We start from the raw sequence: 26079 nt of genomic DNA on the forward strand, positions 1-26079 counted from the left end.
TGTGTTGAAAAAGAAGCCTAGAGGATCTCTCCCATCTTTTGATGCTGAGTCTGCCTGAGGGGGAGTCTCAATACGCAGTTGATGTGAGACTCCAGTAACTTTACAATGGAGTCACCTTGCCATGTCTGACAGTTACGTCCAGGAGCTCCAGACACACAATCTCTAGTGGTGTGCACAAACACACTTTCCTCTTCTTAGTCTGCCACATGACCAGTTAAGATCTAAAGTTCTACTAAGGAATTAATAAACTGTATTAATAGTACCAATCAACTGATACGATCCTCACGATATTTTGTAGCAGATGAACAGCCAATACAGTACTCTCTTAGCTGACCAGAAGAGCCAAGTCTATTGCCTGGGGTCTCCTCACAACCTTCTCCCATGCATTCACGTATCTGCATTCAGCCTCCATCCTCAATGCTCCCATTCAGTTCTGTTTGCTTGTTTTAGTCTATACTCACCGCTAAAGACTCCTGTTTGCTCTACTCAAGCCTAAATTACTTATTTTTTTGTTCAGAGCTGCCACATTATTCTTCAACTGAACATAACGTAAAAAAAAAAAAAAAAAAAATCCTGTTGAAAAGTTACTGTCTTAAGTCACCTCCACTGTCAAGCCTGTTTGCTTTTGCCCCTTACAATTCATGAGGGGTAGCTGCTTGTATTAGTCTCCTGCTAAGGAAAATTGCTATTCGATCTTAGCATACCATCAGCCCCTCAGAATAGTCAGCATAAAACCTCATAAACTTAAGGAAACATCACAGAGATTTAAAGAGATTTAAAGCCAGACCTTCAAACTGTAACCAAAAAAAGTGATTAGAAGAAAATTTCCTCCCTAGAGACTGGAATAATGTCTGCAGGACTAACCAGCTATAAACTTCCCTAAGGAGATGCAAGAGAGCAGCATGGTACCTAGCAACATTCAAACTGGCTGAGCAGTAGGGTGCAACACCAAGCTCTACTGCTGTTAATGTACATGAGCAACTCAGAAGAACCAAAATAAGGGACCTAGGCAACAGCAAGCTCAGAGGAAAAAAACAGGAGATGTAGCTCTGTGAATCAGGTAAAGCAATAAGCAGGGCTCTGCTTGGGGGCCCCTTGGAGCGTACGTATAGGTGATTTCATAGGCGGAATTATTTATTTTGCATGGCATTGAGAAAAAAATGCATCTCAGTTAATGTGATAAACAGAAAGGAGTCATTTTATGTTAACGTAGGAACTCACGACAGTGCAATGACTGATACACAATGAAATGACAGATAATTTGACAGTAATTTGTCTAGAACATGTTTCTTCATGTGTCTTGTAGAAATAAGGGGTAAGGAAAATATTGTTCACATTATACATGTCATATTTTCTTAGAACACTGATTATGATCTGAGAACAGGAAGATATGAAGATTTGGCGTGCTCTAGTAGATTTTGTCCGTCTGAAAGAAGAGACAATCTAAGAAGCTAAAGAGCAAAGGAAACGGAATAGAACTGCTCTATGTGCAACAAGAACTATAGCACGTTTTGTAGGAACATGATTTGGAAGTTATTATAGTGTCACTGACATTTTCATTATAAACGCCTGTTTCCAGCGCTTCATAACTCAGCAATAGGCATTTGCTCTAGGCTGAAGCAGTAGAAGAGGTCTCAGCCTGGCAGAAAAATGTTTTGGTGTGTGTGCTTGTATGTGTGCAAAATGCAAAAAAGGAAAGAAAGGAGTACCAAGCATACAAACAGATTTGGAAAGTTTCTTTTTAAGGTGCTTTTTCTTCTCTTACTTAACTAAATGATCACCCTTATTATTTGAAAAAGTAGATTGGATGGCTTTGCATATTCATTACACTGTTTATAGTTTATTTACGTTATAGGGACTAAGGCATTCAGACAAGATGGGCCGTTATGACAGAATTTAACAGATAGTGGTGCTATATGAGGGATATATCTGCAACCGTAGTTTTCTGCCATTTTGATTTCTGGTCTCTTAAAATATTTTGCATTGTATTGCAGATCCCCCCCCAAATTTTATGAATGTTTGTTACTTTATATTATATATAAACTTGCTTTTCTTAATCACTTCTCTTAGATCACAATTGGAATAAACTGTGGGGATCCAGCAACCCATAAAACACATGATGAAACCTATCTATACTAGGTGACTCTGACTGCGGTGTACAAAGAAATCTGTGATGTTTATGGATATTTGAACCAGCTTTAAAATAGTAGTAATCTGTTTAGAACAGAACAGAAATCATGACGGGCTATTTTACCCCACTGAAAAGACCAAAGGGAAAAAAAATCCAACTTGCAAGTCACATCACCAACACGTGGAGCTTCTGAGAGCTTCTTATTCTGGAGCGCACCGAGGTGATTTGACTTAATGGTTGCAGTAGAACAAGTAATTTTAAAACTTTGTTTAGCACTCTACGTTTTCTCATTTTTAATGACTAAATGCAGTGGCTGAAATTCAGGCCCTGTTAAAGTCAGTGAAACTATTAAGCTCTTCACAGATTTGTCCAGTGTTGGATCTATAGCATCTACCTGGCTGATCTGCATGTGCCTACAAATGTGCATCAGATTTAATGCATGCTTTCAGTCACACACCGTGTATGTACTGGGACAGCAACTGTCATGTGCAAGGGAGCAATATTCTCTCCGTTCTCAGGGCTGGACAAGGTAGTTGAACAACTATTTTGACTGGACTGTCAGATGTCCAGATAAATGATTCAAGGCAGCGGGAGGAAGAAAGAAAGAAAGAAAGAAAGAAGAAAAAAAGTTTGGGAAATATATGCTTAAAGTAATTCTAATTCTGGCTAAACTTACGCTGTTGAAAGCTTATGTCCCCGTAGGACTGGGAATGTGTATATTCATTCTCTAACCTCTTACTATCGATTTTGGCTCCTACCATTCTTACGATGAAAAAAAGAAGTGTCGTATGACATAATAAAGGAAAATCAATGATTTTATGTAGAACTCATTTATGGGCTGAAAATCATATTAGTAAGCTGAATTCATGGACTTAATATCAGGAAAATATACGCAATGCAGTTAGTAATAATGTCTGTCTGAGTAAAGGATTATGAATGTTTCGTGCCAAGTATTTTTTACACAAACCAGGAGTATTCACCAGAATAAGATTTTGCAGGAGCATACACTAAAAAATAGAAAATACATGATTACTTCACAGAATACAGGGAGATTTACACCTGTTTAATTAGTTTATCCTGTTTTACATAGAACAATTGAATCTTACAACTAGCTTGCTGGTAATCTATCCAGCCAGCAAGCTAAGTGCATTCAAATCTCAGCAGTGTTCCTGCAGCAAAAAGATAATTTTCTTCCTATTTCCTCTACATGTTTCTGAGTTTTGGGGAAGAAAATGAAAGGATGGAAGGATGAGTTTAAAGAAATCTTTGAAAATTATTCAGTTTGAAGTATTCTGAGTCAAGAAAAGATAGTGAATTGCAGAATCAAAGTGTTCCCTTATACTTGGGACTCTGAAAACAGTCTCTTCTTAAACCAGACATACAGGTATGGCAGAATTGTAAGTGAGATTAAATGTCTGGAGGTAATTTTGTTTATAAACTGATATATTTCCAGGCATAATTCTTGTAGACAGGCTGTGACTATCACCATCTCTTTCCAGAGAGAAGGATCAAAAATGCCTTTGTCGTTTTTTGAACTAAGCTGAGCAAGAAGGGAGGCGACCCGGTCCGCTCGGCTCTGAAACTCCTCACTCCCTCTCACCAGCACTTCAGGTCTGTCTCACTGCAGCGGGAGTCAGGGTTCCAGGTTTGTCAGGTTACACCAATTATTTTTTTCTTTCTCAGTCTGTCCTTTGGCTACCAGATCAAAGCGCTGCAAGTTCTGACAAGCCGCAGCTCTGACAACAGCTTAAACAGCAGAGTGACCCGGGAAGGGAGGGAGGCAGCCTTTCAGGTGGGTAAAGCCTAAGTCGTTTCGCTGTTATTAACAGCTGTAATAGCACTAGCTGATATGGCGCCCAGATGCGTTTCAGGGAAGACACAACTGTGTTGCTTGGGCTGACTACAAATATACAGCCTAGAAGAGAAAGAGAGCGAAAGGAAAAAGAAACAAGAAAGAGAAAGAAGTTACGCAGGCAGGAATGGAGAAGGTGGAAGGAGAGAAGGAAGAAAGCAAGCTTGTTACTTACAGGCTCAGGATTTTTCACTTCACAGTTTTTTCCCTCTCCTTGCTGCTCTCTTTAATCTCGTTCTTTCTGATTTTTCAATTTCTCTCCTAAATGAACTCCTTGTCCGTGTGCACACAAGTCCTGAATCACAAAATAAGAGCTCTTCCTCTAATTGACCTCAAAGGCAGTTAGCTTAATGCAACTTTAGATGGCTCCAGCTTTTTCTATAGAAAACCTGTGCCATCTTATTTTGGCCAGGATCAGAATATAACTAGCCTTTCCATTGGAATTATCACTCAGAACTTGTGCTACAGAAAAGTCTGTAATTTGGACGTGTGAAGAAAACAGAAGGTATTAGCACTGCTTTCTCTGTGCTGTGCTGTTTGAAGGAATGATACAAGGCAGCCACAACTAAAGCATATTGGAAGTATTAGCCTAATGCGATGTCCCACAGCAGGTGCATCTATAATGCAAGGCAGTGTTTAATCAGTATGGCAACATATCATGAGCCATTAAATCAGCACTTTTTCAGCAACAGAATATTTAATGAGAAGTGATTTCCTAAATTGTTATATGTCATTATGTAGCAATTTTGAGTAGCAAAGAACTGATCATGATGACTTTGCTAAAATGCTTTAAATTCTGATGGAATCCTGTAGGCTGCCTAGCTTGCCTCATCTGAAGCAGCTTTTTGGACTCAGAGGTTTAGCTACAGAATGAAGCTACTGCATGAAAGTCACACTGAACATCTCTAATCAGCCACAGTTTATAATTAGGCAAGCAACTAATCACATAGGTATCTTTGTGTTGTTTCTCTCCATTGGCCTGCAAGCCTCAGTGGAAGCTTGTTGTATTTATTGGGTAGTAAATCAACATTAACGTGCTTCAAGCAACAACATGTTTTCTAATTCTCTATTACAATTTCAAAGCAAATGCCTTTTCAAGTAATACAATTCCCTGCTACACTCCTATGGCAGCGGGGCTGACTTGCAAACTGAATATTAAAAGAAAATACTCTCTGTCTTGCAGAGAACACTTTATTTTTTATTTTTTCCCTCATCTCCCCCCCAGTTAGAAATAAAAGTGTGCTTTTGTCTATAGCCAAAATATGCAAACTTCCCATAAGGATCCAAGGATGGCTAATTGATGAAGATAGCAGACTGGACTTGCACGTAAATACTTTAAAGGGATGGGGAGCTATCAAAAAGGATGTTGATAATTTTGAAGGGGGTCAGAGAAGAGCTGTGTGCATGATTAAAGGATTGCAACACATGTCTTATACTGAAAGACTCTGGTAGATCCATTTATTTAGCTTATCAAAGAGAAGATCAAGGGTGATTTGATTGCAGTCCCTGAACAGGTGTTTGTAAGAGGAACCACATTTTGAAATAGGCTGTTCAGTTTGGCAACCAACAAGCACCAGCGAATGGAAGCTGAAAAATTCGGACTAATTCTGAAGCAGGATTTGAGCTCGCATATTTCAATATAGAAAGAATTTATGAAAGCCTAGCTAAATATCTCTGCTTCTGAAGTACACAAAGTCAGGCTAAAAGAAGGTGGAATTAGCTAATAAGGAGTGTAGCTAACTACTGGAACAACTATAGTGCGTTCTCCATCCTGGGAAAGATGCCATGTGTTTCCAGAGTATAAGCACTGTTTTCAAACAAAACTTCAATCACGGAGAAGCTTATTGTTTGTAATATAGAGAAGTTCAGATTAACTGATCACAGCACTCCTTTGTGGCCTTACAATGAAGCTGTGAATTTAACCATGTGCTCTTATCTTTTTTTCTTGTTCTATACTGTTTTCTCTGCTAAGTGCAAGGCACTCTTTGTTCTCTTGCTTCAGATTCGCTCCTGAGCATGAAAAGACTATAAGCATGTGAACATCTGATTTAATTGACTTCAGTTTATCCATGCAAGGTTAGGTGCATGCTTTTTAAGACAGGAACAACATTTTCCTAAGACTTTCTGTAGCGTCTAGTACACTAAAGCATTTATCCTCAATGGATCATATGGATGCTGCGTAGTATAAACTGATAAAAAATAATAGATGTTTTGAAGAACCAAAAGATTTATAATGGATAGTATAGAACTACCTTTTACCTTAAAGCATCTTACTGAAATTAAAAATGGAGTGACAGATTTCTGTCATAATAAAAGAAGACAAGCTTACTTCAAATAATTTAAATCTCTTAAATAGGTGTTTAGATGCTTTTTTATTGAAAATACAGTCTTTTAAAGCGGTCATGTTAATAAGCGATTACCGAGCAGCAGTGATAAAGGAATTCGATGGGGCTGCAAAGATGTACAAGAACAAAGATGATGAATGAAAGTTATTGGTATGCTAGAAAATGAGAGGAAGAGGGATTCAATCCCTCTTCCCACAGAAGAAATAAGGAAAGGCTGCACTAGTGCTATTTTTATATTTTTATGCTCGATAAGAAAGACTAAAATCAAAATCCTCTAAAAATAATTGTAAGTATTAAAAAGGAGAGGCACACTGGGGAAAAGCTTCAACACTTAAAACAATAGGCCTGTATCTTAATTAAAATTCTTCTAGCAGTGATTAGAAAACTGAGAAGTTACACCTGGGTCTGCATATTTATTTTCTTACTCTTAAGTTGGCAGCGAAAAAACACCCTCATCAGTCCTTTTCAAGGCTGTCTGACAAAAAAATTCTTTTCTCTTGTTATATTAGATACAAGAATCAAAAGCAGATTTAAAGAAATGGCAAACTGAAATAACACAAATGGAGACAGACAGAACAATCCTGAAAAGAAAAGAAAACAAAACAATACAGAAACACAGAAAAGCACAAAAATAACAATAAAAAAATTCCTATCACTATCACAGATGACTCAGGAATGCTGCTGAAAAAACTGTTTCGATGGTCAAAGTAACAGCTCTATAAGACATTCTATAACAGAAGGGTATCACATTTATGCCTTAAAGGTGTTCATATAAAGCTACTAATTACACCGCACTTCTCTCAAATTTCACATAAATATATTTCCAATAGATGTTAAAAATATCTTTGTGCCAGCTTCACTAAGTTTGTACTTTTAGTCCTTTTTCCAGAGATGAAAAATATGTCCTAGTTTTAAAGATCTGTTTTCCTCACGTACCTGTCGTGGTGGGCATGAAGTCTAGCAGATAACAAAAAGTGAGTAATAGCTGGTTGTGAAATACGTGCCAGACAGAAAAGAACCCACTTTTTGAAAGTTACCTTCTGTTTGGTGGAGAGAACAAGTCAGCTAATGGCATTTTCTTCACAAATGCTTCTTCTACTCTAGTGCTGTCTTGAAGTGGCAGAAGGGCCAGACAAGTTATACACCAAGTGACATGATGACTAATCTAAATATACCATATTATTTTTTTGGAGAGGAGAGGTGATATTTACAGAACCTTCTCTCTCACATGCAAAGGATAAAGAGTGGGGGTGGGAAAGTGCGAGGAAACCTTATTCAGCTTGATTTTCTCTTGATCATCAGTTACTTCAAAGATGTGTTGCCAAACCAGTACCAGCCAAATCTGGAGCAGTAAGCTGGTCATGACTTGGCAGAAAGACAGGCGAATTTCTGTTCAAAGCCGTGGCAGGAAAGGAGAAATAAAGCTTATAAGGATAAGAGGAATAAGAGTAGCACTTTGCTAGACACAGGTTTCCATAGCCAGTTTGGGAACCAGCTCTAATTTCTGGTAGACTGAAGAGCTACTCAGGAGCTGGTTTATGTGAAGGCATTATTTTTGTCTGTCGTGCGTAATGGAGAAGTCCCAAGAGCCATCTGGCCCCAAACTGCCTCTGGGATTTGCTACGACAATATATATTTTGAGTCACGTGGGAAAGCATGGAATAGGTGGTCCACTAATGGTGGACCTCGTGCTTTCTGTACTGTCCTCTGAGAAGAGAAAGTTCTCATGAAGTGTTATGCATATACAGTCTTAAATTAGTCTCACACTTTGGAATTATGTGAGGAAAAAATCTTTTCTTTTTTTGTAATGATGATGCATTTTAAACAAAAGTATTCAGGCTTCTGGCACATTAATTATTATTTTTCTCAAGACAAACAATAGAAATAATTCAGAGAAACCCCTACTTTTGAATTTTGCTAACCTTTTACTAACTCCTTGGCAATGAAAATCTTGATTTCTTCTTTTTAAGTAAAAGGCATGAGGAGAAATCCAAGTAATTCTGATCTTATTCAAAGATTTCTCAGTTTCTTGTTATTATGCTAAAATTTCAAAGAATATAGCTGAAGAGAAGCAATACCTTTTTAATTTTTCTATTCATCGTTTTCCAAGGTTTTTCTTCCTATTCTTTTAGCTTAAAATTTAGAGTTAGCTTAGAATAAGGAAACACATTATTGGACAGGATTTGATTTTCCATTGCTTCATTTTCTTAATACATTTAAGGGGAATTTATTGTACCCTAAAGGCCGTTATTTTGTACCTCTTCGTATAATACGAAAAGCTTAATAAGCTACTTTATACACACGTTTTCACACATGGAAAAAAAGTGCATTTATAGTACATCCGTGAAAATATTATAAATCTAAGCTCAATAGAATAGATTATATTTTTTATGAATCCTTTCTGTTCAAAAATCTCAGTAACACAGTAATGAGTCACACAGTAATAGTGTAAAACACCATAGGAATAGGGAGTGGCCGTTATTTCCAAAATATTTCACATATAGTCCCTGAAAAACAGACTTGCTGGATTGAAGAGGGATATGTTGGCCTTGGCCAGGAAAATGAAGTATTTGGGGATAGCCAGAATTATTCATCCGGGTTTTGTGTGCGTGTGTGTGTTTTTTTTTTTTTTTTAAGCCAACCATAAGGCAGCTAAACTATAGCTACCCACTAAGCTACAAAAGCTTCATCAGAAAGTCTTGTCACCTATCAAAACTGGAATGGTCAGGGCTGCACTCAGTCCGTCACATCCGACCAATTTTACAGGCCTTGCCAATGCCCATAACGTACCCTGCACGCCACCTGAAGTCCTCACTGGTGCATTCAGGCTCTCTTCAGAAGGGCTTGGGGGAAATAGCGTGAGAAGTTGCTGAGCCCAGCGCTGCATATGATCTGCAGGCTTTTGGGAAGTGCTGCAGGACTCAGCAGTGCTTTTCTGACCTGTCCTGGCACTGTTAACGAATACGATCATTGTTTAGAAGAGCTGTTGGCCATATTGGTTGGTTTGCAATGTTTGAATGTAATAGTGAAAACGGAAGAGAATCAACCCCGGAGGAGCCAGATTAATTAGGAGCCTTGCTATTTATCAAGGAAAACAAACTACGAGTTTGAGGTCTAGTTTGCATGTTACCCTGGCAAGACAGTGTAATTCTGCGTAGTTCTGAGGACACTTTTGGTACTGGCCATTCTGAAAATACACCAGAAAATTGAGAATGCAATAATATTTACAAGCGTTAATGAACAGATATTAAACCAGCACTATGTGGGGCACATGCTGGTATATAGTTAACGATGCGCAGGTGAAGATGAGCTAGGGTAAAAAATGGCATTTTAGCATGGTTCTTTGAAGTTACCTTTCCACCATGTGGTATTTGCAAACCTGATGTGATGAGTTTTTTCTGTCATATTGATGAGTGGTTTTGACAGGTCAGTTAGTAGGTTTTGCTTTTTAGAGTATTTGCTTAAATTTCAGTAACAAAAGGACATATCTTTCTGTGTTTGTAGTGTGTAGACAAAAAAAATCTCAATAGTAATTTTCATGTCACTGTTTTAGAAGGGCAATTTTGCCATGTATGTATCTTGCAGTCAACAAAAAGGAGCCCTGAATTCTAAACTGAGGTAATAAAAAGCTAGGAAAAGCACCCTAAAAGCCATTCAACTGTTTAATTTTGCATAAATGTACTTCAGTTTTATACTGATAGAAACTAACAATAATATAAACATTCTTCTCTCAAGTAAGCTTAAAAATGCTTTAAAATTAACTTTATTTCATTTATAGAGACAAGAGAAAGTAAAGAACAGAGAGACTCAAGGACGTCCTTCCTGAAGGTTATGCAGAAGACATGTGATAGAAGTACAAAAGAGAACCATCAGCTTCGGACCCAGAACTGCTGTTCCACTAGTCACCCATAAAGGCTTTCACAAGGAAAGGTGAGGAAAAAACATCCAATTTTAAATCATCTTTAACCAATTCTCTTAAGTATTGTGTGCACAATAAGTGCAAATTGCACTTTGTGTTCAAACTAATGTGAGCATTTGCAAGCTTTAATAGACCTTACTTGAAACTTCACATGTGCAAATGTGAAGTTTGCTCATACAAAATTTCAGTCACGGTAATTTTTAGAAAGTTAAGTCCTTAAGGGACTAATTTATACACTTAGAACTGCTTAGTATAAAGCTTATGAAAAGTGGTTATACTGTCTTGCAGTTGGTGCTGGAACAAAGAGAGAAATAACTTAATATTCATAAAACAAAATGTTTGCATTATAAGACCCCCTAAAACAAACACTTCACTGACATCTGCTGAACAGATGATAATATAAATGGTACTCTTGTGTTTTCCATTAGTAGTAGTCTTGTGCTTTCTATGAAGTGAGATGCAAAGGAGCTATTCATGATTTCCAAAAAGTGAAAAAGAGAAGGAATATGCAAGCTGGAAGAAAAGTGTCCTTATTAAAGAGTCTGGAGGGCCCTGTAGTTTAAACAAGATGTAAAGCTTCTGTGCTTGCTAAGATACAGCTTATAATTTTGCTTGTTCGAGCATTAGTATTAAATGACTGTAGGACAGGTTGAAAACTAACTGCATTGGTTAAAATAAAAGGCAAAACTGGACTTTTTTGCTGCAAAGGAATAACTGTTACAGAGAAAAGATACCTAGATAAATAAGAACAATTTATTTACACTGACGCTTTGGTTCTTCATCTGATTATGAAAAGCAAAGATACTGATTTCAAAATGAAATACTTCCATCTCTATATCTATGGCAATATAAATCATTCCCTTATGGGTGTAATAATGCTGAGCAATGATAAAATCATACAAACACATAATGAATATAAATGAAAGGTAATAGTTAGCTAAATAATTTGTGCTACATAGATGTATGAAACACTAATTTAAAAACTCATAGCAACCAAAGGGAATATCAATGAGAAATAACCTAGAGCAAGAAAGAATCAGTTTGATGAATTGGGCTATATTAAAGATGTTCTACAGCTTTTCTTTTTTCCCTCAGCAATAGAAGAGATAGAACTTTCATGTTAAGAGAGTAATATTTTTATCCTCAGAAAAATGAAAAATTAGAGCCTTTTCCTTGAGGAGGAAATTTTGCATTAAAAACTATTGGTTCCTTTAGAGACATTTTCAACATAAAGCCTTTAAAGCTTAGCTAAAGCAGGAAAATAAAGGCGTTCACTTTACATGGACCACTAGAGAAAACAAAGAAAAAAGATGAAACATACCCAGATATTTCCATCCTTTTATGTTTAGTGACATAGTACTTTGATAGGGCTTGGCTATTCATGTAAAATAATATGTTGAGTAATTTGATACATTATAGTCGCTTATAAATGTAATCAGCTTTCTTATTTTAAGTTCTGTCTAGTAAGCAGTAAAATTCAGAATTTGCAGTTGCTCCTCAGCTTTGATATGAATTATTTATATTTTATCGCAATAGTTATGAGACAACAAACTGCCTGAAATCCACGTGCAGAACTTTCATTGCGCTTGAGCATGTCTCATCAAAGTCAACAGGGCATTTCAGTGTGATCCAATGGCTTCAGGACTTGTCCTGGTGATACTAATGATGTGTCCTTAGCATAAAAAACAAAAAAAGTGTTCAGTGGTGGATATCACTGTAGATCAACTTATTCTAGCTCTTACGAACCCGCTTTAAAGAGCCTAGAATACAACCTGATTGGAAATAGGAATGATTCTTGTCTCCCTAGGTATTTTTCAAAGCTGAAGCCAACGGAATTAAATAGAAACAGTCTTACTAACTCTGGACGACTTTGAAACAACTCCTTATACTAATTGTTTTAACATCATTGTTTATGTGGAAACATTGATGATTTCTTCCTGAGAATGGAGTAAAGAAATTTCCAAAGGGGCAAAAAAGGCTAATTTTTGGAAAAAAAAAAAAGTATTTGTAACAGCAACTTAGATTGCTACAGTTTTCAAAACATAAAAATAGAAAAAACTGAGACATGAAATCTGAATGCCTTATATTTGAAAGCTAGGATCTGCGTTTTGAATATATACCTCTTCACATGAAAAGTTAGTTTGAAAATAATGTGCTTTTACAATTCTTTTCAGGAGAAAAATTCTTTAAATGCATTTCTGGCTTCAGAAATCCCTATGCCAGAGACTTGGCACATATATTTGATGTGTCCATATATGCTTAATCTATTCATATCATAGGCACCTGCTACTCAAACGGTCATAAAAAGGACTCTGATCTAGATGGATTTTGTTTTGAACATTAAATCTGACTTTTTTTTTTAATGAGTAAAAAAGAGTTAAAAAAGAGAATAACATTTATATTTATTTAAAACTAATCTATTGTGTTTTTCTTGTCAATATTACACGACATTTTTTATTCCTTGGGCTAGATCTAACTTCTAAAACTTTTGCATATTAATACCTATATGCATATGCAAATACGTATAGGTGCGCATATTTGCATGTTCACAAATTATACATGCACGGAGCATATGTGTTTGCATACATGCAAACATGATGAGAAAGATGAAAGCTTACCATGAAGACTAATGTTGTAATCCTATTGTCCTGTATGCATGTGAATGAAAAGTATTCTTCTCCTCTGTTGAGAGATCCACATGAATACTTGAATACATATAAAAGAACACAAAAGAATAATATTTCTGTAAGATCAAGGACTACAGTTAGCTTCTAAAGTTCTATGCTGAACTGTATTTTTGTGCCCCTCTGCAGTTTTACATGTGAGGATATGATTGTGCGCATGCATATGATCATATACACGGTATATTTAAAGGAACATTTGTGTGCCATGTGAGCTGGAGCTGGAGAGAAAACACAGCACAATCAGTGCCAATATTTTCACTGATTTCAATGTATTTGCTCCAGGCCTTCAGGCCCTGGTTTGAAGCAGGTGTGCAAATAATGTTTTAAATAAAAGAGAATTGAAAACTAAAATCATAAAAGAGCTAATTCATGGGAAGGTGCAGCTCTCTGTCAGTTCTTATTTTATGTCATCTTGTTCTCCTATTTTGTAATTATGCCGCATCATGTAGTTATGCTATTTGTTCAAATTACACTTAAATTACAATCAAATATTATTACTGGCACTTAATACAGTGTATGATGTATTTAATTGCTATTGTGTCAAACATAAATGATGTTGAATAACGCCACAGAATGAGTAATGTATTGAATATTTGAAGAATATGGCATTTAGAATTTGATTTCCTGGTCATTAAATTCTTTCTCTTCAGTTTGGAAAAGCAATTAGTTCAGATTATAAACCAGGAGCTTACAAAATCTGAGTCTATTATCTTAAAGGATAATAATTTATTCACAGGAATCAAAATCAAAACCAGCTCCTTTAAAATGATGCTTGTTTTTCTAAAGTCCAGTACTTCACAATTATCAAACTAGAATGTATGGCTTTTATAACTATCAGTTCCAAAGGTCTGATTTAAATGAAATTTTTATAGTATGTATGGCCGCAGCGCATATATTCCACTTCAGCAGAAAACTGGAGGAAACCACGAGCAGAAGTAGTTACATTTCCAGTTTTGGTTACCTTTCATTCCAGTTCTGTTCTTAGTACCACTGCTTTACAGAAGTCTTCTGCTGTCAATATATGCATGTAGCTTTCTGAAATCACTGTTCTCAATAGTTTCAATAGTTACCCGCCTTGTTAGTCTGAAGAATAAGTAAAATGTCCTTTCCTGTTTTTTCCCAATTAGCATAATCCCTACGTACACAAGCAGGGTAGAATGGTGTGATTCTATAAAAGTCAGCATTTCATGGATTTATATCAGTTGAGGATTAGTGATTCCATTTTCCCTGCCAGTAACAGCAGTTTTTTTAATTTACTTTATTTTACTCTGCATCTTTTTCCTCTATTGGTTTTGTTTGCTTTTCTTCTTTCTCTTATTTTTTTATCCAGAACCTTTTTTGTTTCTCTCTCTTTTCCTTTTCTTTCAAATAGTCAAAATACCAGACTATACAGTGTTTTCTCTTTTAAATAGATGGTTTATTATCAGGCTTCCTGGTAGTGAGCTCTGTATTTTGTGAGAACAGTCTGACGGAATGCAAATCCTCCAGCTGTGTTTATTACTTGGTTGTAGTTTGTTATGTTGTCAGTTTGCCAGCTAGCATAATGTCTGCTTGCTTTTGATATAAAGATAAAATAATTGTTTGTAAAGTGTACAAATATATTTGCTATTTCACACTATGAGTTTTCACAGTGAGTTTGAAAAAATACAATCCTCCCACATTCATACTCTATTCATAAAATACATTCAAACAAACAAACAAAAAATGCTTAGAGTGTAAAAGATTGTTCATATTTTGTAATAATGTAAATCAGGAGAGTAAAGTAAAAGCGATAATGAAGGTTATAACCATGACTTAGTGCTTACTGACAGATTAGGCACATCATCAGATATAAAGAATGGTTCAATTTTTCTCACAGATTCTCTTTGTTTATTTATTTCATAGCTAATGCTAAGGTCTGCTAGATGCAGTTCAGTTTTACATGCCTACAAGAAGAACCTAATGAAGGCTCTGCACTTGTTTGACTCCTTGATCTTTTCGTGTTATTGTTGAACTGTTTTGCTTTCCAGTCCCCTCCATTGCTCCTATGCCCTTTTTACATTCCCAGGTAGTCTCGGTCCAAAGCAGCTTCAGCCACCTTCGTTACTGGCTTGCAAAGTGATTCCTCAGACTCAGTGATAAGGACATCATCATCAGCATACCTGAGATTACAGCATCTGCTCCCCCTAATTTGAATTCCTCCATTGTAAGTATCAAGATAAACATGCATTACCATTCCAGTATAAATCGTGAACAGATGCGGGGGCAGAACGCAGCCCTGCTGAACTCCTTCCCAGATGTTAAACCTCTCTGCTGTTCCTTTTGTGGTTGCAACTGCTGCTTCCTGATCACATTAAGGTTAGGGCCACAAATGACCACATTTAAAAAATGTTAATTGACTGCAGATTTGTCTAGAAATTAAGTGGCAAACTGTTGAATACTTCTTGCAATGCACTGTTTTTTTTTATCTTTTCTCCTCTTCTTATTTCCATAGCAATTAATCCCAACATCTGACTTCTGTTTTTTAAATGAGAATTTATCATGTCTAAACATTTCATATGTTTAAGAAATTAAGGAAGTAGATTTCACCAGATTGTCCAGTTTCACCTGCTATGTATACCTGCCATTGTTACCACCCAAATTCTCATTTATCTCTCAAAAGATTTGGTTACACAAAACATTTGTGCCGTCGGAAATAATTTGGGGGGATAAAGACTAAGACCAAGAGAGAAAAGGCAAAGAATATGTTCTGTGAGGATACGGTCACAGCAGCTGAGCCAAGCCCTGTGCATACTGACTTCTTTCCTACTCCTGACAGTCCTCCATGGAAAAGTCCTTGGAAATTTGGTAAAGGGTACAGAATCCTTCCCAACCCAAATCTCACTACCAGTATACTCCAAACTTCAGAAACAAGGTATCTAAGTGAGGCACTGGAGAATACTTCAGTATAATCTATTTCAGTACCCTTGCTGCAGATTTTTAGTTCTTTAAATACACTGTTGACCAGCTGAAATCAGAAAAATATTGGTCTTCCTGTGACCAGTTTTTCTTTGTTTTGTCTTTACATGAATTCATTATATGTTTTATGAAGGTTTTTTGAGTATATAATGGTCCTTACTAGTTAGGTATTACATTTAATTTTGAAACGTCTTTAGAGAAGATTTTTCTAACTTCTTTTCCGGCGGTATAATCATGTAATTTTGTGCTGTTGTCAGTAAGGTCTTGAAAAGTATCAGGGTACTAAATGTCTTTTTTTTTATATACATTATTTTCCTATCACATGTATCTGTTCTGTGATATTTTCTATACGCTCTTCGAGATTACCATAAGCCTGATGAGAGGACACTGGACAGGACAAAATATGCAAATTGCACTCTCATGTTTTAATGTTAAGAGGGAAGATAGTGTCTCCTGTATTCATATGCTTTTATTCCATATTATTTTCCTTATATATACAAAAATTGCATTACTCTTTTACCAGAAAATCAAATAGAGCATTATACAGGGTTTACCTGTACAGGATTGAGTCCACTTGAATGAACAGACTAGATTACTCTGTTGCATCACCCACCCTCATTCTTCACAATCCTACAAATGTAAGTTGCCAAGATTCCTCATTGTTACTCAATTTATAAAAATATTACACAGATTTAGACCAAAAATTAATCTCTGGAAAGCACTGCAAGAAAATGCCTGGCTCACTGATATCTAATCCTTGGCAGATCTCCAAATGTGGTGAGTTGGCTGTGAATCCATCTCGTATGTTCTCCACTGCTTTCTCATAATACAAGCTTTTAAAACCATACTTTCATGTGTTACCCTGTCAAATGCCATGGAGAAGTGCAAATATATTACAGCAATCTAATTGCTTATATTGGCATGATTTATAGCCCTGTCCAGAGAAGACAACCAATTTGTTTGACAAGACCTGTGTTCCTGGAAACTATGCTGGCTGTCGTTATTTTACCTTTTGTCTTTTATTCTTCAGTCATAAAGTCACTTTTCCATTATTTTGCATAGGATCACTAGGAGGCTGAAGGGTTTACAGTTCCCTAAGGAGAGAGCTTTTAGATATTGAAACAACATTTGAAATATTCCAATCTTTTTTGGAATATGTTATTTATCTAATCTAGATTGTTTTATGAAATAAACCATATATCTGGGAATTGAGTACGACTAGTAATTTTTATAGTCCATCTGACAGAGCTGGCTTGCTTTTTAGCTACTTTCTACATGTATATTTTCCCTGTAGCTTGTGCTTCACCAAAAGGCATTTTCACCAGAGCTTCTTTCCCTTTTTACTTCACCCTGACCTCATGAAAATGAGAAATAATTTAACAGTTCCAGGTTTTACTGTTTTGGTCATTTTAGTGCCGTCTTCTATTCAAACAAACAGGCAGGATTAACCATTTCATTCTTCTTCTTCTTCTTCTTCTTCTTCTTCTTCTTTTTTTTTTTTTTTTTTTTTTTATTTCTTATGGTTTCAGCAGTAGTAAGAAAATTTTCTATTTTGGAATTTCTTTTTCTGTTCCTTTTTCTGGAGGCTCATCTGCCCAAAATGCTTCAGAAAACATGTCTGTGAGAATTACTGGAGCCTCCTATTGGATGAATGCATACAAAGTTTTTTTCTGCTGGGAAGGCTATTTGGTTTCTCCGGAATATTTTAGTTAAGCCATTGAAAATTATTTACATCAATACAAGCATGTTTTCAAACATCTATTTAAAAATCAACAACGGAGACTGGAGGTACATCCAATGACTGCAGCAGCAGCAAAGAGTACAGTAGCAGCAACAGTCTTTGGGATTTGCTAAGCCTTAGAAAATTTTTGTGCTTTCATGCAGACTATGATAAATAGTGTCACTTTATTCTCCCTATACACCTGACCTGTTATTTCTGAATAACTGTTACGTAGTTTCCAGAGATGACATTTGCCTGATTAGTGATGGAGAAGGTCTAGCATTTTTGTCTGTGTTGGCTTCAAACAACGTGAGGATCTCTATGAATATCTATGGTAAAGAGAGCAAGTGTTGACAAAAGGAAGTGCTGATTTTCTGAACAGGGGAAAAGCAGGATCATCATTTTTTTCAGGTTCAGGTCAGTGATCTGCCCACCATAAAGCACACTTTTCCTAATGTCACGAGAAAAATATAAATAAGTGGCAGTATTTATATATTATATATGTTGAAACTAAAATCTTTTTTTTTTTTTTTTTTTTTTTTTTTACATGTAGGTTAAAAATTAGAAGAGAATAATCTTATAACTAGTAATATTTGCTGGGAGAACTTTGGGTGCAGTGAAATCAGAGAGAAAAACTGAGCTTCTAGAAGAGAGGCCTGGAGGAAATATACACAAAAACAATTTATATTTTAATATGCCAGAAGATTAGCTGGAGTACTTAGAAACTTGTCAGATATGCAGTTCAGAAGACAATTTACAGCTGGTTCCATGCAACATGTGTTATTGACTAAATGTTTGTTGTACATTTATTGTTGATTGTACAACAGGTTTTTCTTTGAATTCCTCCAATCCTATGCACTCCTAAGGCTGAAATTTTGTGAATGGGAGTTTGTATTTTCCAGCGTATTTACTATTATTTTTGTAAATTTTTGTCTCACGTATTTACACTCACACAGCCATATGTATATAATTTAGTTTGGAAAATGTTCGTGTTTTCTTCTACGTGTTGTTCTCATACTCGCTTAGCTCAATAAAACAGGTCACATTTTGATCTCTGCCAAGAAGTAGTCAGTTTTGTCAGTTTTGAAAAACAGGCTGCAGAGATGCTGTACAGATGACAGTAGAGATGGGATTGATATTTCAGCCTTTTTTTGTCTTCATGCAATCTCAATGTCTTTGTTTACACAGTAGTGTACTACGTCCTTTCAGAATTTGTAATATTTCAGCTGCAGAAGAGTTCATGATCAAAGTACCACGCACCTTCTGAAGAGCACGGACATACGCTTGGGCCTTGGCTGCCTTTATTGGTTGGTGCCTTTCTTTACTCTTCGTATGTTCTGCAAAAAAACCCCAACCTGTAACTCTGTCAGTGTCTCTAGCGAGGTTAGGAGATTGGGAAGATCAAGGATCATCAGTAAGTCGCTGTTAGCCCACTGACCGCGTGGTGAATGCGTTTCATGATGTACTGTGGGACTCCTGGAGCCTGGAACCCCACTGCCAGGGAAACACATGTTTCCAGTTTTATGTAATTGCCCAGCCAAGCTAAATAAGTAAAATATGGAATTCAAATCAAATCTATTAATAGCAAGTAATTAATTACCAGCTTGACTGAACTGTACGAACAATTCCTTAAAAGCTTTGCCACCTAATGGTTTTGAAAGGAAATGTTTGGTTAGCTTTGTGGTCCCAAAGTAACAGGATATTATTAATCTCAAAACAAACTGATACATTAAAATTCCAGTTGAATGGCTAATGCAAGAGTATCAAGTCGTTCCCAGTCTGAAGCTAATGTTGAGACTACATCTGCAATGCTAATGAAGGCTGTCTTTCTGAATGATTGGTGGCAAGGGCTCACAACATTTTCTCCCTCTGCAGAACTTCGCAGGAAACATTCCAGTATGATTCATGCCAATGACTTCAAGATAAAAAAGCTGATAATTGTGACCAGAAGCCAGCTTGATTCACACAGCTGCGTAAATACGAGCTAATTAACACACAACGCAAAACTTCCTGAAGCTTGAGACTTTCAAGACTTCAAACTATCTGTTCCCTTGGGGGGTAATAAGTTGAATATTGACTATGTGCTCTGAGACAGAAAGCACACTGTCAACAAACCAGTGAGGTCCAGGAGTACTGCTGCAGAAGCACAGCTATGAAGAGCATTTTCTTCTGAAAATGTCAGGGGAATTGTTATCCTGGATCAGATTAGTGGTCTGCCAAGGTCAGTAATCTCTGTAAGAGACTGCATAATTCTGCAAGAGGTCGAGTATCCAATCTGTAAGGGAGAGTCATTAGTAGGTGATTATGAATTTATTCACACCATAGGAGAATCTTTCCACTTATTAGAAAACAGCTTATGCCTCAAGATAAGTGTTTATATCTCCTCCTTAATTCTGGCTTATTCTTACTCTTTAGTGTTGCAATTAAGGCTACTGAGGCTCTGGATCTGGTTCTAGGATTAAGACAATTGTAACTGCATTGTTTCACGCCAACCCCTAATTGTTATTTGCACTAGTAGCTAGCTACTTTAAAACAAACTGAATTAGTATATTTTAAAACTTTTAAACTGATGTAGGTATTTTTTGTGATTAGATTACTTTGAATAATGATATTTAATCCAGATTGAATCAAAAGAAAGGCTCTACCCAAGTAAAAAAATGAAGTCACATAGTAATCACTTTTCATTAGGATAGGCAAAATAATGTTTTAAATGCAATACTTCTACTTTACAGTCAGGGTTTTAGGAAAGTGTCTTGAAAACACTTAGGAACTGATGTCAAATGATATTTCTTGTGAAAGTTATATTGAAATGAATGTGAATATGAAAGCTCAAATTGCTTGAGCACCTCTCATTCTGACGTATAGACAGAGGATTTTCTTAAGCATTTAGCTGTCTTTGAGCTGTCTATTTATGAAACGATTGAACCCACTGAATTTGAGTGAAACATTTTAATTTTCTGTAAGAGGCTTTAGATCAGACCCTATCTCCGTACGATAAAATTTACAAATTCTATAAAAAGAAGCATATTATATAATTGTATGGATTTTGTATTTTTTTCTTTTTAGTTGATATTTAGTTGAATGAAAATCCCAAAGCTGGAATTCTTCAGCAAAAATTCAGCTGTTTATATTTACACCAGGAACAATCTTCCAGAAACAGGTGATGCAACAAATAAAAGCTTGAAGTCTTGCAATATAATACATATTTCATATCACACTGGTAACTGCTACTTTCTATTAGTGACTTTGCTGTAGGATCAGTGACTTTTCTGTCCTCTATTGAGTTTCTAATGCCATGAGAAAGGTAGTAATGTGATAAAAGTCATATAGTATTAGTGACTTTCTATCATGTTGGTGAAGTGAATTTTTATTATATTAACAAAAACAGAATTCTGAATTACCATAGCAACTGACCAAAATGATAAAGAAGCACTTATAAAATCAATTGAGAACTCTATATGGTTAGTCAATTCTGTGTGTGTGACTCCACTCTGCCTACATTTTTTTCCGAAGCACACATTCCTACCTTATGTTGCAGAAGTAGGATTGCCAGTACCCTCTGGAATAATATCTGTATGATTTTTTTTTTGTCAATAGTATTACATCTTAAAGGAGTATTAATCATGGACCAGTACATTAATGAAGGCCCCCAAATTGTTCTAAAAGTCACTGCTGGTTTAAAAAAACTCCCCCAAAAATATAGAGTGAATGAAACAGCTATAAAATGTTATCAATCTTCTTTCTAAATACTTTCTGTTTCAGTTCTTGCACGAAAGGAAAGCTTTTACTTGCAGAAAGCACAGCTGCCAGGTATTACACAAGGTTTTGTTTAGTTTGTAAACAGCATATTGGTTATTTATGTGAGAAATAAGAAAAAAAGTTTGCTTTGTAACAGTTTTGAAGGTAATGCACCAAATGTCATCTGTGTTCTTTGCAGAGTAATTAATCAGTATCTATCGATGCATAGCATTGCCAGTCATATTGGGATCACACTATCCAAAAAATGCAGCTGTCTTACAGAGGAAAGTTTTGTTCGAGATTTGTTCTTGCTCCAGCAACTCATCGTAGTGTGCAGTAGGAGTGCAATGGAAATGTTCTGAATTGCCACCCATTCTGTTTTTCTGTATACTGAACTTTTTTTGAAATGGAGAATAAACGGTGAGGGTGGTTATACTCAGTGCTGGTTAACCTATCACACAGCATTCGTTCTATTTTTATTACAAAATTTCACCTTTGTTCACCTAGCTTAAGTCAATATAGAGTGAGTGCACGTGTGTGGATGGACCTTTGTGTGCATATAGATACACATGCAAGCACATGGGTAATACATGCTGTACTAATATACATTCCTCCTAGCTTTGGCTTCTAACTAGTCTTCCTATTTTGGCTGAGAACCTATTTCTATGAACTACCAGCTGGAACCCTTCTGCGGTGAAGAAAGTTCCAAATTTCTGCTTCAACTCCCCTTAAACTGTTAGGGAGTGTAAGGAAAAAACACCTCCTGGGTTTTCAGAAACTAATTTCCACTTGAAATAGTACGAACTTTGCAAAGTTTGATATCAGAATGTTTTCTGATACATCCTGGTATCACAGCAATTTTCTAAAAAACTGAAGTTGAAAACTGTATTGAAAAAGAAATATGCTCCAGCTCATTGGATAATATTTATGAATGGGATTTTGTGAACAAAAGGGAGAAAAATGCTGTAATACTGAGCTCAGACATCTCAGTTCTCTTGGTTCTGAAGGGCTCTCCCTGGGTCAGCTCTGGAGCTCTCTGCTGGGACGCTCGCTGCTCCCTTCCAAGGGCATGCTGCTCCCACTTTCAGAAGTTGTTCCTTCGATTGCCAGCTCCTCGCTCATTCCTAGGCTGAATTTTCCCCCAAGTGTTCTTTTTCCGTTTTATTAACACTCCATCTTACACGCACGTTCGCGCATATGTATTCCCCACTCCTCCAGTGGCCTTGATTAACTTCCTGCTTTACATCCCCCTTCTTGAACTTCCAACCCTTTAGACGTTTTGTCAGACACCTCCAGTCTCTCCAGACTCCCACAGCTCTCGCTAGCCTGACAGTGTTTATTGGCTGCTTCGTGTTCCCCAGCCATGCTGGCAGGGCCCATCTCTTTAGCTGCTTGCATGGGGGATGTTGGATTTCTGAGTGAATGCGCTATGATTACAGTATCTTTAAGTTGTGCTTTACACTTCATACACAAAGTGGTTCCGTGAGAAGTTAGAAGTGTATTGCTGTAATGCATATAATTCATGTTATATTCTAAAATACAATTTTTCAATGTCTTCAGAAAGCCTGAATAGCATCTCATCATATATACAACAGGCATTCTACGGTAAGGCATATTTACTAAGATGAAATACAAGTATGCCAATGTTATTGTCTGATGTTGTCTGTATTTATCTTGAATTTTAAATTGTTAATCTCTACAGAAATACCTGGATAGTAGGTTTTTTCCCTAAATCTGCAAGAGCTTATATCGTCTATCACCACTACATATTTATTTGTCTTTCTCAGAAGAAGTCTTTTTTTGGGAGTAATGCCGTTCAGTGCAATGGATCTGTAGTTTACAGAGATATTCAAAGTACAGAATAGAAACAGAAGTCAATAAAATTCAGAATACTTTCACAATCTCTGTCTCCTAGATATTTCACTTTATTATATTACAACACTACAGTTATATTTAAAAACCAAAAGTGAGTTTTAATGGGTTCAGAACTCTTCATATTTTCTGACCCAGAAACTTTCCCAGGCATTGCTTAAATCTTCAGTGTGCTGCCTACTTGCTGATAGCAAAGTGTTGATTTGTTATTTTAATGACAATGTGTACTGCAAGAGAAATATATAGAAGGGAGATATGGGATTTAGGAGTGAATTATGAAAGTAATCTTTATTGTGTACAAGGTGCAGTGTATTTTCTTACTGTCCCTTGGTAATGATGGTGCCGCGAATTTGTAAGCAAGTCCATGATATGAACTCTTTAAAGAAGCTGATTAAGAGATAAAGACATTCATGCAGCAATTTACTTCTTGATCTGCAAAAATCTGTTGCTACTTCCAAAAGAATGGAAAATGCAGAAGAAAGGTGTCTGAACAAAGAGAACGTGGTGAACAAGGCATAGCATACTCCTCTGAATAGCTGGGAGCAGTTGCTCAGCAACAGAACACAATTTGATCTGTTTCTGATACATTCTCTTGTAATGTCTATATATCTTATATGTCTTATTTCTTACAGTTTTTGTAAAAATAGATATAAAACCCTGTCATAAATGCACAGAGGAGACGGATCTCTGAAGGAAAAAGAAGAGAGTGTTGCAATTGAAGTATCAGTCTGGAAAAAAATACATTGCTATCTCATGGGAAGGCACCCAGGTAGGGACAAAATCTTTTTGGTCTTGGACGAAGTGAAGCATGAATTTCACAAGCATAAATTTTTCAATCACAAAGAAAGTTATTAGTACTTTTCCATTACTGATATCTGCTGATTATGTCATATAAATGTGCTGATTTTGGCCAAGAACTTCCGGCATTGGATTTCTTAGTTTTTCCTGGCTCCCAAAATTAGAGTCACTACTGTTTTATTTTATTTTATTTTTTTGCTTTTACCCTACTTTTCTTTTTGCCTGAGTGTGAAGGTAGGATGTTTGTAGAAGTTCTGAAATTTTTAAATTGATAACCCACATCTACTTTCTGAAACAAGTGTTTTGTGACTAGTTGTTTTGTCGAGAAAAAATAAAGACTACTTAAAAATGCATCATAACAAAAGTCCTTTGACTTCCTAAATGTTCCCATATATTTCCTGATACATTTTCTCTTATCTAAAGGGAAGAGTCTGACTTAATCCAGTAACGGATTATCAGATTTAATCTGTGACAATACTTTTATGAAGGAACTACTGCTTAGCTCTGTTGGTTTGAGCATGGTGCTAACAATGCCAAGGTTGAGGGTTCAATCCCTGTACGGGCTACTTGTTTGTGGGTTGGACTAGATGATCTCCAGAGGTCCCTCCCAACCTTATCAATTCAATGAGTCTATGGTTCTATAATCTGTGTGGTCACATCCCAGGCATTTCCAGTCGCTAATCATGTCAAAAAAAAAAAAAAAAAAAAAAAAAAAAAACTATGAGTCTTTTTCTTTTTTGGTCAGAGGATTTGCCGCATTAGTAGGGAGCAGAGTTTTGGTATGGACGGCACAAAAGGTCCTTTGGCCTGGAGGTCTTCATGAGAAGGATAACCAACAAGAGGCAAAAGGAGCAAGCTGTACATCTATACGAAGCAGCACTGTGCAGTCTCCTCTGCAAAAACGATGCTAGAGATGCCTGAAGGAGGACACAGCTCTAGAGATCTCCTGTTCCAGCAATGACTGCTGCAGGCTGGGACATGAATGAGCTTGTTATTCTGGGAAAGCAAAAAAATACAATCACAGCAAGTAGGTGTGGAAGGCTCCAAAAATGACACCCTGCCTTAATATAACAGGACCACTCCTCTACTTTTCTATAGGAGATGGATTTCCTGAACATACAAAAGAAATTTCAAAGTTCAGCTCCTGACTCTAGCAGATATATATCAATCAGACTCTAAAATCTGCAGACAATATCTGCTGTGTCTTTCTAAATATTAAGGAGTTAATAAGCTCTTTCAAGTCCCTTTCTGCAAAAAAAAAAAGAAAAAAAAAAGAAAAAGAAAAAAAGAAAAGAAAAAAAAGAGAGAAAAAGAATTTTTGAAAAACAAATCCAGGTATGAAAATAAAATCCAATACTTATTACATTTATTATAGCTTCAAGGCTGTTCAGCAGTTTAAGACATTTAGGATGGGTTTCCAAATTTGCAACAGCCCCTGAAGTGTATCTCTTTCACCTTAAAACATGCCATTTCATTATATAAATTGACACTTGGAGGATGTGAATGCAAATATGTTTACAATAAGACTGTACTTGAAGGCCACTGACAGGGCTGCAGTCTGTGTCTACTGTGTGTAAGCTAGGTGTGATAAAACTGCTACAAATCATATTGATAGACTGTGCAACCAAAACTGTCATGTGAGCTCCTGTAATGATAGAGAGGCATAAGCAGAGAAACTATCATAATCAAATAGCTCTAACAAAAAGGATTGAGGAATCTATATCCACTTCATGTTGCCTTCGTAAAGGTATCACTATCCCAAGCAGCATAAAATGCAAACAGTGACAAAATGCAGAAGGCACTATTTCTTTTAAAGGATGATTTATACTGTATCAGGTGCCAGTATTTTTAACCTGTCATTATCATGGCCACATACAAAGTTCAGGCAAGACTAAATAGTAGCCTGTATTTTCTGACCAGATTTCTATTCTCCACAGATAAACCTTCTGGTTTGGTTACACATATTTAGGTAGCACATAGAAATAATTTTGACAAGTTCTGTCCATCCTTGGGTAATTTCACATTCTATCCTTGGGTAATTTCCTTTTAATAACATTTTTAAGAATGGCCTGCTTTATGCATA

At 36.3% G+C, this 26079-nt stretch overlaps 1 long non-coding RNA gene across 1 annotated transcript; it reads left to right on the forward strand.

The window, feature by feature from the left end:
• Positions 1-15001: 15001 nt before the first annotated feature.
• On the forward strand, positions 15002-25235 carry LOC134153784 (uncharacterized). Its single transcript, XR_009961230.1, has 3 exons — positions 15002-15116; positions 23831-23967; positions 24742-25235. It is a non-coding gene; the product is annotated as an uncharacterized LOC134153784 (long non-coding RNA).
• Positions 25236-26079: the final 844 nt, after the last annotated feature.

This window comes from Rhea pennata, chromosome Z, assembly GCF_028389875.1.
Source record: "Rhea pennata isolate bPtePen1 chromosome Z, bPtePen1.pri, whole genome shotgun sequence".
Lineage (NCBI taxonomy): Eukaryota > Metazoa > Chordata > Aves > Rheiformes > Rheidae > Rhea > Rhea pennata.